The 12,854-nt window shown below is 37.7% G+C and overlaps 1 pseudogene; it reads right to left on the bottom strand.

The window, feature by feature from the left end:
• LOC100026495 (zinc finger protein 850-like) overlaps positions 1-12,854 on the bottom strand; it is a 148,864-nt pseudogene that overhangs the window by 83,986 nt on the left and 52,024 nt on the right.

Raw genomic sequence — 12,854 nt, 5'->3', positions numbered from 1 at the left:
GGAGGAGACGGAAAGGAGGAAAAGGAAGGGAAAAGGAAAAGCAAGGGGAAGATAGAGGAAGAGCTGAAAGGGGAGGGGAGATGACTGGCTCCTCCCAGCAGACTCTGGGACAACCTCCTCCCCAGCCCGGCCCCGTCGGGTTTCGTCTCCTTGGGCCTTAGCATGACTGGCCCCATGAGAATCTGGCTCTTCGGGTCGTCCCCGACCCGCAGTAGTCCTGCTCCAATTCACCGAGACCTAGTGTGAGTTCTGGAGGAGGAGAGATAAACACCTCACCTCTCGGAGGGGCGTAGCCCTAGGTCTCCCAGGCCCCAGACTCCCAGACCGCCAGGGAGGACAATTGCGTCACCGGAAATGCATCATCAGGCAGCAGTCGGGTGCCGCCATACGATTCTGGTTTCCTTGGTAGGCCCTTGGAGATGGCCGCATTACTGTGGTTTGCCCTCGCTAGGGAGGGAAGCAGGGAATTTGGGAAGGTCGAAAAGAAGCTAAATTATACCTTGAAGGCCAGTGGAGACGGAGAAAGAGGACGGGCTCTTTACACAACATTTCTGGGAGGAGATTGGAAGATTAACATTAGAAAGAAGAGTTGTCCCATTGGATGGGACTATTGGGGGTGGGGCCAATTTGACCAATAACTAGACGAGTTTATAGGAAGGGCGGAAATGACAATAGAAAGCATGTTCCACGTGGTTCCGCCCTCAGTTTTGTTGCTTTTGAGGCTTTCTTGCTAGTAGGAGCTATTCCAAATGGAAAGAATCTAGACATGTATTTCTGATTCAGAGTTTATGTTACTACTTTCTTTCCTATTTCTGTGTTCCGCCCAAATCTGGCTATTTTCTGCTCCCATTTATGTACTTGTTTGCCTCAGCGTTCATTGTTCCCAATTTTGGAATATTATACATTTATTTCAGCAATTTTACAAGCATTTATAAGTGCCTACAATCTGGAAACATCTTTTTTGATAGACTTAAGGCAAGAAATGGACTGAGGACAAGTTGCCGTCCTGCTATAATTATTTTACATTAAATATTATGTTGAATAGTGTAATTTGACTATTTAAAATTACTTCCTTTTTAAATTAGAAAAATATTAGGATGTATGCTCATCAGTAGATGTAGTGAAAGGATACCTGATAGCTTACAGGATATCAGGATTACTTGTTCTTTATCTGGTTCCCAAAAAAACTTTAATTTCATCTGCTAAGTCCCCACATTTTGAAAGCGTTTCATTCCATGGAGCTTAAAGATTGAGTATTATATGGCAACATTTATCAAAAAGTTTTTCTTAAATTTTTGTAGATAAATGTTTGGACAGTTGTCAGCAACAGCTCTCTGTAATGGTATTCCAGATAAAGTTGTTTATTGAATTCTCAAGGATATTTTTGGGTATTTGCAATATGGGAATTTATTTTTTGTCAGTTTATAAAGATAGTGAGGTTCTGGTGTATAATTCTAACTACCTTATTATATCCTTCTAGGATATGATAAAATTTTGTAATTTCCATCATATGCAGTTTCCATCGTCCATCCAAAGAAAATTACTTTTGGTTACATTCAACAAACTTAAGAATTGTATATATGTTGTTAGGCCTACTTTTAGATTTGTTCCAAAAGATTTTTTGCAAATTTTTAACCTGTTTATTATATGCTCTGAGAACATCTATCAACCCCCTTTCTCATTTTTTATTACATATTTATCTTTCAATTAATACCTGAGGTGATGAATTTGGAGTGCTGTTAATGTTGTATGAATTTTTGTAGGAACACATGGATCATTTTACTGTACCAAAACTTTACATTAAGAATAATGAATAGGTATTAATCTTGCTAAAGCATTTTTCCCTATTAAATTTTAACTTCATGATACAAATCAGTCTCAACATACATAATTTGGGCATACATCTTAATAGCCTCATATTTAACATATCTTGCTTGGAAAGGTCTTTATAAATATTGCCTCTTTCATTGGTTCACTTTGACCTCTACATTGAAACTCATAGTCTTCATTTTCTACTTTTATTGATACTTGAAGTACTTCACATTAATTAGTCCAAATCACTTGTGATATTTTTGGGGAAATTTTCCATTAGATAGATGATTTTTTTTAAATTGGCACCATATAACTTGATGTCATCCATGTTGTAGATGTCCATGACTTGCATTTGAATAGCCATTAGAGCACAGCTAATACTATTGCCATCTCTGCCCATCACAACCAAAAGATACCCTGATACTAAATATGGGGGCAAGCCTAGGTAAACTGGCCATTGTAGAACTTTCCATTCAGAAAACCATAACAGATGGTGAGGAGTTAGTTTCTTCTCCCTTTTCTTCCAGCAGAGAGCTTACCATTACGAGTTCTCTAAAGTTTGTTTACATTTCTGTTCAATTAATATTGAAATCCATGAAAACCATGACTGACTAGAGCAATTTTTTATTTATAAGCATTTGATTATTAAGCATGAGAGGAGAGAGGTAGTGGTTCACATGCTGTATACAGAGGGATGAGAGAAAAAATGGATTCTTTGTTAGAAATCATCAGGATTTTTTTTTCAGCTAGAATCTCTGCAAATAAATGAAAGAAAATCTTATTTATATTTCATGAATTCTCAGAGTAAAAACGTGAACCATTTCTCCTGGGAAAAAGTCAAACTCAGTAGTAGTTACTGTCTGTTGTAGGGCTAAAGGAGCTATAGTCTAAGTTTATAAGGCTTTCCTCATGCTCAGAGACCCCCCACCCCACTTCTAGGATGGACCTGAATAAGGTAGAAAATCTCACCTGAAGAGAAAAGGGGAGTGCCTAGAAATAACCAACTCCTACATTCCAAATATGCAGCTAAGAGTAAGAAGCCTAATCTTTCTTTACTTGCAGCAGCCCAGCAAAATTTTTTCATCTTATACAAATGACCTTTCAAACAAGACATTACGTTTTTTATCATTATGATGGACGTCTTTTGACCACCTAGACTAGAAATTTTCCATATCCTTCTTTGGAGATTCTCTCTCTCCTCTTAACTTGCTTTTCAAGCCTTATATAATTTATTGATGAATTACTTTGTATTTTGTGCCATTTTAATTCTTTCCATCATTTTAATCAGTTGGATTTTGCTTTTGTTAATTAAGACTATCAAGAATTTCTGATATCTTTTTCAGATTCTTTTCCACATGTTTTTTCTTCATTTTTATCTTGTATATATATTTCATATATTTATGAATTCTTTCTGATAGAATTTAAGCCCCTTGAGGGTAGGGACTATTTTGTCTGTGTCACTAGCACATAATAGATGTTTGATAAATGTTCATTAATTGCTTGTATCCAATAGTATGTTTCCAGTGTTGTTATGGAGAGCTATTGCATAATAAAGAGTATGTTTAGTATATTTCATACATATTCATGGATTGCTAACTATTTTTTTCTTTCATAAGATCATATTAACCATGAAAATTACTTTTAAGTCATCCATTTGGCCTTTTGTGACTTAAATCTAGATTCGAAATTTTTATATCAAGAGAATTTTAAAATATTGTTTGTAATTGAAATACATCCATTATAAAGTTAATTGGACATTTATTCTGAGTATTTAACTTGATGGCATTGGTCATTTTTTTCCATCCATTTTTTTCTCATCAGGTATATTCTCCAGGTACTTCCTGGTGAGCCTCTTATTCACTGAAACACTCAGGCTCTTTGTCATAAACCCTAGAACCACTATTGCACATCTCATAATGCAGCCTTCTATCAGAAATCATATATGCCCATTGAGCAATACATTTATTTACTATTCTTCAAATATACCATGTCCATGTTGTTTTCCACTTTTAGATGTCTAGATTATGGCTACATGGCACAAAATAGAAATTTAGCAACTGTACCAACAAGAACTTCTCATGCCAGAGTAAAGGGGTTTTTTTTAAGTTCCTTGAATTTCATATTCAGTTTGTGTGTACATGTATGTAAATAGTTTAAATTTAATGAAAAAATGTGAAATATTACCCTAACGTTCAAAAAATATTTTAAGTACAAAATAAAGTATATTTTGCTAAATAATTGATCTGAAAAAAAAAAAAGACCTGGGGGGATGGTTAGTGAACTGCATCATGAGTAAACATTGTGACATGACAGCCCAAAGTCAATGCAACATTAAGATGAATAGTGTCCAGAAATTGATGATGTTACTAATCTGTCCTGGTTATACAATGTCTAGAATTTTATGCTTGCCTGGGTACCACATTTTGAAATTGGTCTCTGTAAGCTAGAGACCATCTAGAAGGACAACATAATTGATGTAACTAGAAATCACGCCATATGATTGAACAGTGGATATTTTGGTTGAAGGGGGAAAAGACTTAGGAGAAACATGGTAGTTGTCTTCAAATATTTTAAGAACTGCTTTATGTCAGAGGGCTGGCAGAATTAATGGGTAACAGCAATAATGAGTGACAGGTGACAGCAGCAAGATAGATTTACCTTTGACATAAGGAAAAACTTAAAGATCTATCCAAAATGTAATACTGTCTTGGAATGTAGTAAGTTGTTATTCATTGGAGGTGTTCAAACAAAGGTTGGGCGAACACTTGGCTATGTTATGGATGGTATTCTCATTCATGTATAGACTGGACTAGATAACTTCTGAAATCCCTTCTAACTTGTATAGTCTATGATATAAAGAACAGGTACTGGAAGGTAATTTTTCTGATACTGTCCCTTGATTTTGCTCAAGGTGATATACCTTCTTCAATGACCAGCAGTCAGGGACTAGATTTGTTGCAAGGGGTTCAACTCATTGAATCACCCAGTATAACAAATAAGCAGACATACCTTTTGGAGTAAGGAAGACATGAGTTTAAATCCAGCCTCAAACATTAACTGTGTGACACTGGGTACATCATCTGCCAGCTTTTTCTATTGTGAAATATGGGAAGATGGCAGCATCTACCCTCAGGATTATTGTAAGATCTATATATTTGTAAAACACTTAGCACAGTGTACAGCGCTTAATTAGTGCTTATTTCCTCCCATCTTTCTAAAGCCTGTTCCTTGTATGTGTGCAATATTGTTTTTGAAAGTTTATGTAGGGGCAGCTAGATAGCACAGTGGAGAGAGTTCCGGGCCTAGAGTTGGTAAGACCTGGTTCAAATCTGACCTCAGACACTTCCTAGCTGTGTGATCCTGGGCAAATCACTTAACCCCAATTGCCTAGCTGTTCCTGATTTTCAGTTTTAGGAACTGATACTGAGTGTAAGTAAAGGTTTTTATAAAAAGCATATGCTTTTTAAATGTTATCATGATTACAATATAGATTTAAAAGTGCTACTAACGTAAAGGTAGTCTTGTCAACATATATTTTCTCAAGCAACAAATAATGTAACTATTCTCTTTAGGGGCCTTCATATTAGTACCAAAAAAAGGAAAGGGCATTCATACTGAAAAAAGTTGGAAATTAATGAGCTAGATAGGTGAAGGAAAGATCTGTCAAACATCTGGAGTTATAGAAATAGGATCATTGGGATATAGAACCAAAGGGACCTTTAAGATCATAAGTAGAACCTGAACTATGAAGTTTTAGGAGGTAGTGTTTAAAGGAGTGAAGTATTTTAAGTTTGGGAATGAACATAAATATGAAACATAAATGTGAATAGAATTGACATGATGTATGTACATGGGAAAATTCAGAAATAGGTCTGACAGAAAACAATGGTTCATAGTGAGTAATAGTGGATAATCAGTTAGGTAGGTTGGAATAATATTGTGGAAGGTCCTCTGTCATTCAGATTCGGATTCTTATAGGTCACAATCACATTCAAAGGTTTCTCCTCACTGTGAATCCTCTGATGTTGAATAAGGTGAGAACTACAACTGAAGACTTTCCCACGTTCCTTACATTCATACAGTTTCTTCCCTGTGTGGATTTTCTGATGCTGACTAAGATGTAAACTACAACTGAAGGCTTTTCCACACTCCTTATAGTCATAAGGTTTCTTCCCTGTGTGGATTCTCTGATGCTAAGATGTGAACTACAACTGAAGGCTTTTCCACACTCTTTACATCCATAGGGTTTTTCCCCAGTGTGGATTCTCTGGTGCTGAATGAGATAAGAGCTACAACTGAAAGCCTTCCTACATTCTCCACATTCATATGGTTTCTGTCCACTAGGAATATTCTGATGTTGAACAAGATATGAAGTACAAGTGAAGGCCTTCCCACACTCTTTACACTGATAGGGCTTTTCCCCAGTATGAATCCTCTGCTGTAGGATGGGCTATAACTGAAGGCTTGTCCACACTTCTTACATTCATAGGGTTTTTTGCCAGTGTGGTGCTGTGGTGCTGAATTAAGGCTGAGTTATAACTGAAGGCTTTCCCACACTCTTGACATTCATAGGGTTTCTCTCCAGTATGAGTTCTTTGATGTACAATGCAAAGTGAACTACAACTGAAGGCTTTTCCACATTCCTTACATTTATATGGTTTCTTGCCAGTATGGATTCGCTGATGCTGGATGAGGTCTGAGCTTTGACTAAAAGCTTTCCCACACTCCTTACATACATATGGTTTGATTCCAGGGTGAATTCTCTGATGAACACTTAGGCTCATACTGCACTGGAAAGATTTTCCACAGTCCTTACATTTATAGAGTTTCTCACCTGTGTGAATTCGCTGGTGATGAATCAAATCTGAGCTTTTATAAAGCCTTTCTTACACTCTTGACATTCATAGGGTTTCTCCCCAGTATGGAGCCTCTGATGCTGAGTTAGATTTGACTCCTGACTGAAGGCTTTCCCACACTCATTACATTCATATGGTTTCTCCCCAGTGTAAATCCTTTGATGTAGAATAAAAGTTATCTTCTGATTGAAGGATTTTCCACATTCCTTACATTTATAGGGCTTCTCTCCAGTATGGAGTCTTTGATGTTGAATAAGGTGCAAGTTCTGCCCAAAAGCATTTCCACATTCTTTACACTGTGTCCTTTGTATGAAATCTCTGGGGCTGAAGGTATGAATTAGAACTAAAGGTTTCCCCATAGTCACTATAGTCATGAGGTTTCTTTACACTATGTATTTTCTGATATTGATAAAAGTCAGAACGTTGATAAAAATATTTGCCATAGTAGGGTGTCTGTCTAGGAAATCTTAAATATGCAAAAAAGTCTGAGCCAACACTAACTTTTTTTTCTACTTTCTTGTACTTCTGAGTTCAACCTCCTAAAGTGGTTCTCTTAGTATTAACTGTTGGTTTCATGAAAGCTTTCTCTCTTCTCTTCCCTCCCTCTCTTAAGGGATTTCCTTGCTATTTCTCTAAGATGTTCTTCAGGTCACAGAATTCCCCAAATGGTGGTTCCTGATAAACATGACTGTGGAGTACAACTGATGTCACTATATGGGATTCAATATCTTTAGAAATTGATGGTTTCTGAGCTGATGCTTCTTTTTCAGTCCTGGTGCTACCTATTAGGAAATAGAAAATGTAAATATCACTCATTTTCTGCCTTGGATGGGGAGGAATTGGTCATAAAGTAATAGTATCTTAAAAGCATGTCTTTTGTATGCCTGAAAAATGGCTTAATTTGGTATCAAGAATAAGGAAAGATGAGGAAAAGTTCCTAGATATAATAAGGGTAGTTGGTAATCAGATTTGGAAAGCAAAGGCAGGAATAAGAGACATTTGCCTAAGGAGAACAAAAGCTTAAAAGGAGCAGCAAAAAGAATAGACAGTGACTGAGGATGGACAGTGAGTAATCATAATAACTGGCAGGTAAAGGGCTAAAACAGGGAATTGAAGGAGTTGTGCCCCTGTGTAGAGGGGCTCTTAAGTGCTAAACAGCCTGAGATGCCTTTTGATTCCAACACCCTGTTGTCTTATTTTTTTCTCCAGGGACTAGTTTGGGCCCTCTGCTCTTTGGTTCAATGTAACCAATCAATGATCTACCACCTGGATTTCTCACCCAAGGGCCATTATGGAAACAGACATTTCACAATTTCTCCTCTACCCTGTTACTTTAAAATAAAAAGCAAAAGGAGAAAGTAGTCAAAAAAACCATTTCATTAAAACAACTATGTGAAGAAAACAATGTAATATTATTTTCCTACATAGAGCCACGTGGATGGTACACTAGATTGTATGCTGGGTCATAAAAGATTTACTTTCAAATACACCCTCTGTGGAAAGGAAACTAGACTAACAGTCTAACTCCTCCTCACCCCATACAAACCTCCCATTATCTTGGTTTTTCCAAATCCCCATTTCTTTTCCCAAATAAATATTTTATTAACTGTATAACCCTAGACAGGTCACTTAACCTCTTTCTGCCCTAGTTTTTTAAACTGTAAAATTGGTATTGCTAATAGCACATAATTCCCACGGTTGTTGTGAGGATTAGATAATATTTGTAAAGTGCTTGGCAGTGCCTAGCAAAATAGTAGATGTTTACTAAAAACAACCTCCATTCTTTCCTATTCTACAAATAAGGAAAATAAGACCTATAATGGGCAATCAGTGCTCCCGTTGACCAACAGTAACTGTCAGAATTGAGATTTTAGGGGGCAGTTGGGTGGCTCAGTAGGTTGAGAGCCAGGCCTAGAGAAAGGATTTAGGTTCAAATCTGGCCTCAGACACTTCCCAGCTGTGTGACCCTGGGCAAGTCACTTGACCCCCATTGCCTAGCCCTTACCACTCTTCTGCCTTGGAACCAATACACAGTATTGACTCCAAGACAGAAGGTAGGGTTTAAAAAAAAAAAGAATTGAGATTTTAAAATTCCAAAGTTTTTCTAACTATATTAACTGTTATCTATTTCTGACTATATTATCTATTCTTGACTTTCAATGAAATGCAAATATAACTATTTGTAGTAGTTCTCAGTGATCCTACAGGCCCCCAATTTATCCATCTATTAGATGTCCTGGAGCAGGGGTTCTTAATCTGGGGTTCATGATTTAAAAGAAAAATATTTGGGAACTATATTTCAACATAATTTGTTTTCTTGGCAATCCTATGTATTTTCGTTTATGCATTTAATAACATTATTCTGAAAAGGAGCCAAAGATTATACCATATTGCTAATAGAATCTACTACACACAAAAGATTAAGAATCTGTTCTAGAGAGTGAGCCCTACCTGATTCCTCTTGTTATTAAAATGGATGTGGTTCCTCTATATCCCCGCTTCCTCTTTCCTATGAAGATTGTCACTTAGCAATAGCTGTTGGCTGCTGATTATCTGCCTTACATAAAGGCCTCAAGAAGGTTTCTTTATATCTCAGAAAACTCCATCTCTATGACCCTACTTTCCAATGGAAAAATCATTTAGAGTCATTTTTTGACATTCACCTGGAGACAGGATGTGTGTGTGTGTGTGTGTGTGTGTGTGCGCGCGCGCGTATGTGTGTAAGGAGAACAGGGTGTTTAAGTAAAGTGAAGGATATACACCAAATGAGACTGAAAGAGAGAAGAGGTAATGAATAAGATGGAAATAAGGGTTACAGGGTAAAAATAATGACTATGAGAAATGCCAGGATTGGGAAAACCCTGATTGTTTACTGTAGCAATGGGCCAAAACCTCCTAAATTTCAATTTTTAAAAGTATGAGAGAAGGGTTGGGGTCAAGAATGCTGTTCTTGTACTTACCTGTGTAGACATTTATTAGATTTTCTCTCCAAATTTCCGTGTGGATTCACAATCCATGGTTCCTCTCCTTTTTTTAGCTGGATGATCATGACAGGTTTGGTAAATGTAAATGCTACTTAAAGTAAGTGAAATGGGAAAAGATAGTTAATTAAATCTATGAAGAACTGATGCTATTAGTCATCCCAGTGCTGGGACTGGATAGCCCAAACAAGGAGTAAAGAGAAACACCCAGGGAGAGAGGAGTATGAGGAAAGCCCAGAAAAACAGGGTTGTGCTTTTTAGGAGAATAAGGGCAGGACAAAAAGTTGGTAATTTCACTTAAGAGGAAATACAGCTTTCCCCCTTTTTTCAAAGATGTTAGGAATTATTAAACACAGACAAAGAAATTAGGATATTGGAGAATGCTAGGGAAGAGACCTGGATGGAAAAACTGAGGTCTGATAGAACACCAGGATGCATGAAAAAGTCAAAATGTGCACTGAGCAGAAATCCTCAATAGCAGGACTTTCATTAAGGAACAAACAACACACAAAAGTTCTACCATGTTACCCAGAGGATTAAAGGTAATCACTGATCAAGGTTGTGGGATGAGGAACCTCAGAGCCAGTATTCTGCTATGTATTATTAGAAATTCCAAATCCCCTAAGGTATAAAAATGCCATAGGGGGCAGTTGGGTGGCTCAGTGGATTGAGAGCCAAGTCTAGAGATGGGAGGTCCGGGTTCAAATCTGGCCTCAGATACTTCCCAGGTGTATAACCCTGGGCAAGTCACTGAACCCCCATTGCCTAGCCCTTACCACTCTTCTGCCTTGGAACCAACACACAGTATTGATTCCAAGATGGAAGGTAAGGGTTTAAAAAAAAAAAGAATGTCACAAAAGCCCAAAGTATAGATTCTGAGTCATGGTATCGGAAAAAGTCCTTACCCATTGCTATAATTCTCCAGCATCACATGCCTGTATAATGCTTGCTGAACAAAGGTGAGAACTTCCCACTCCTTGGTGAAGTATACTGCCACATCTTCAAAAGTCACCGACATCTGAAAAACAGTTCTGCTGCCTCAAGGACTATCCAAGTCTCGGTCCCTGTAACAGGGGAAAAGCTGGTAATGTAATAGAATAGGGCAGGGGAATGTTGGGGTATATATCCATGAGAGGTGGAGGAGGCACAGAATGAAATTATTACCTCCCCTCTAACCAACTAGGAGGGAAAATGATCTTGGTATAAAATTCCATTCTGCATTGGAAACAATACTCTGTTCTGCCACTTAATAGTTGTGTTACCTTGGGCAAGTTAACTCATCTTACTAGGTCTTTGTCAACTTCTCTGTAAAAGGAAGGAGTCTTTTTTTTTTAATTTTTTTTATTTTATCAATATATTTTATTTGATCATTTCCAAGCATTATTCGTTAAAGACATAGATCATTTTCTTTTCCTCCCCCCCACCCCCCATAGCCGACGCGTAAGTCCACTGGGCATTAGATGTTTTCTTGATTTGAACCCATTGCTTTGTTGATAGTATTTGCATTAGAGTGTTCATTTAGAGTCTATCCTCTGTCATGTCCCCTCAACCTCTGTATTCAGGCAGTTGCTTTTTCTCGGTGTTTCCACTCCCATAGTTTATCCTTTGCTTATGAATGGTGTTTTTTTCTCCTGGATCCCTGCAAGTTGTTCAGGGACATTACACCGCCACTAATGGAGAAGTCCATTACGTTCGATTATACCACAGTGTATTAGTCTCTGTGTACAATGTTCTCCTGGTTCTGCTCCTCTCGCTCTGCATCACTTCCTGGAGGTTGTTCCAGTCTCCATGGAACTTCTCCACTTTATTGTTCCTTTTAGCACAATAGTACTCCATCACCAACATATACCACAGTTTGTTCAGCCATTCCCCAATTGATGGGCATCCCCTCGTTTTCCAGTTTTGGGCCACCACAAAGAGCGCAGCTATGAATATTTTTGTACAAGTCTTTGTGTCCATTATCTCTTTGGGGTACAGACCCAGCAGTGCTATGGCTGGGTCAAAGGGTAGATATTCTTTTGTCGCCCTTTGGGCATAGTTCCAAATTGCCCTCCAGAATGGTTGGATCAATTCACAACTCCACCAGCAATGAATTAATGTCCCTACTTTGCCACATCCCCTCCAGCATTCATTACTTTCCTTTGCTGTTATGTTAGCCAATCTGCTAGGTGTGAGGTGATACCTCAGAGTTGTTTTGATTTGCATCTCTCTGATTATAAGAGATGTAGAACACTTCTTCATGTGCTTGTTAATAGTTTTGATTTCTTTATCCGAGAACTGCCTATCCATTTCCCTTGCCCATTTATCAATTGGAGAATGGCTTGATTTTTTGTACAATTGATTTAGCTCATTATAAATATGAGTAATTAAACCTTTGTCAGAGGTTTCTATGAAGATTTTTTCCCAATTTGTTGTTTCCCTTCTGATTTTAGTTATATTGGTTTTGTTTGTACAAAAGCTTTTTAGTTTGATGTAGTCAAAATTATTTATTTTACATTTTGTGATTCTTTCTATATCTTGCTTGGTTTTAAAGCCTTTCCCCTCCCAAAGGTCTGACATGTATACTATTCTGTGTTTACCCAATTTACTTATGGTTTCCTTCTTTATGTTTAAGTCACTCACCCATTTTGAATTTATCTTGGTGTAGGGTGTGAGGTGTTGATCTATTCCTAGTCTCTCCCACACTGTCTTCCAATTTTCCCAGCAGTTTTTATCGAATAGTGGATTTTTGTCCCAAAAGCTGGGATCTTTGGGTTTATCGTATACTGTCTTGCTGAGGTCACTTTCCCCCAGTCTATTCCACTGATCTTCCTTTCTGTTTCTTAGCCAGTACCAAATTGTTTTGATGACTGCTGCTTTGTAATATAGTTTTAGGTTAGGGACTGCAAGGCCCCCATCATATAAAAGGAAGGAGTCTTGACTAGAAAACTTAATGTCCATTTTAGCTCCTAATGCCTATGATCCCATAATCCATTTCCTTATCCCGAAAGGTAGCACCACACATCTGTGGCCTCCATCAGGATACTAAATTTAAAATAAATATAGACACCATCTCTATGCTGGCTTGGAACTTCCCACACCTGTGGTCCAGAAGGCTGGCTATCTATCTCTGTAGTCTCTTTGTAATGTCAAAGGCACTCAATGAGCATTTGTATCAGATAGGGCCAGTGTGCTGAAGGTGAAATTTACTTCTGCTCTGGGCATT

Source organism: Monodelphis domestica, chromosome 7 (assembly GCF_027887165.1).
Source record: "Monodelphis domestica isolate mMonDom1 chromosome 7, mMonDom1.pri, whole genome shotgun sequence".
Classification (NCBI taxonomy): Eukaryota; Metazoa; Chordata; class Mammalia; order Didelphimorphia; family Didelphidae; genus Monodelphis; species Monodelphis domestica.
Note: the sequence above shows the minus strand (reverse complement) of the source record. Positions and strands in the feature narration are given on the sequence as shown.